Genomic DNA, 852 nt, shown 5'->3' with positions numbered 1-852 from the left:
CGCGGGCAAGTGCTCTACCAACTGAGCTACCGAAGCACGACTCACGGCCGGTACTCACAGCTTTACTTCTGCCAGTACCTCGTCTCCTACCTTCCAAACTTTACAGAAGCTCTCCTGCGAACCTTGCAGAACTAGCACTCCTGAAAGAAAGGATATTGCGGAGACATGGCCTAGCCACAGCCTGGAGGATGTTTCCAGAATGAGATTTTCACTCTGCAGCGGAGTGTGCGCTGATATGAAACTTCCTGGCAGATTAAAACTGTGTGCCCGACCAAGACTCGAACTCGGGACCTTTGCCTTTCGCGGACAAGTGCTCTACCAACTGAGCTACCGAAGCACGACTCACGCCCGGTACTCACAGCTTTACTTCTGCCAGTACCTCGTCTCCTACCTTCCAAACTTTACAGAAGCTCTCCTGCGAACCTTGCAGAACTAGCACTCCTGAAAGAAAGGATATTGGGGAGACATGGCCTAGCCACAGCCTGGAGGATGTTTCCAGAATGAGATTTTCACTCTGCAGCGGAGTGTGCGCTGATATGAAACTTCCTGGCAGATTAAAACTGTATGCCCGACCGAGACTCGAACTCGGGACCTTTGCCTTTCGCGGGCAAGTGCTCTACCAACTGAGCTACCGAAGCACGACTCACGCCCGCTACTCACAAGCGAAGGTGTTAAACAATCTCCTACTCTCGTAGATCTTCTCCCACTCCATGCCACAATTCGGCAAAGGGCCTATCAGATGCTCTGCACATAGAAACCGTGAAAAATCGCGGGCTCTCCAGAAAACAACAGTAAGACTCCAGAAAACAACAGCAAGAGCTTTCTCAAATCAACAGTCACACTACTTGGTGT

The 852-nt window shown here is 50.9% G+C and overlaps 1 non-coding gene across 1 annotated transcript; it reads right to left on the bottom strand.

The window, feature by feature from the left end:
• Nucleotides 1-564: 564 nt before the first annotated feature.
• Nucleotides 565-639, bottom strand: Trnas-cga. The gene has a single exon. It is a non-coding gene; the product is annotated as a tRNA-Ser (tRNA).
• Between the last annotated feature and the right edge of the window lie 213 nt (nt 640-852).

The sequence above is a fragment of the Schistocerca americana genome, chromosome 3 (genome assembly GCF_021461395.2).
Source record: "Schistocerca americana isolate TAMUIC-IGC-003095 chromosome 3, iqSchAmer2.1, whole genome shotgun sequence".
Lineage (NCBI taxonomy): Eukaryota > Metazoa > Arthropoda > Insecta > Orthoptera > Acrididae > Schistocerca > Schistocerca americana.
Note: the sequence above shows the minus strand (reverse complement) of the source record. Positions and strands in the feature narration are given on the sequence as shown.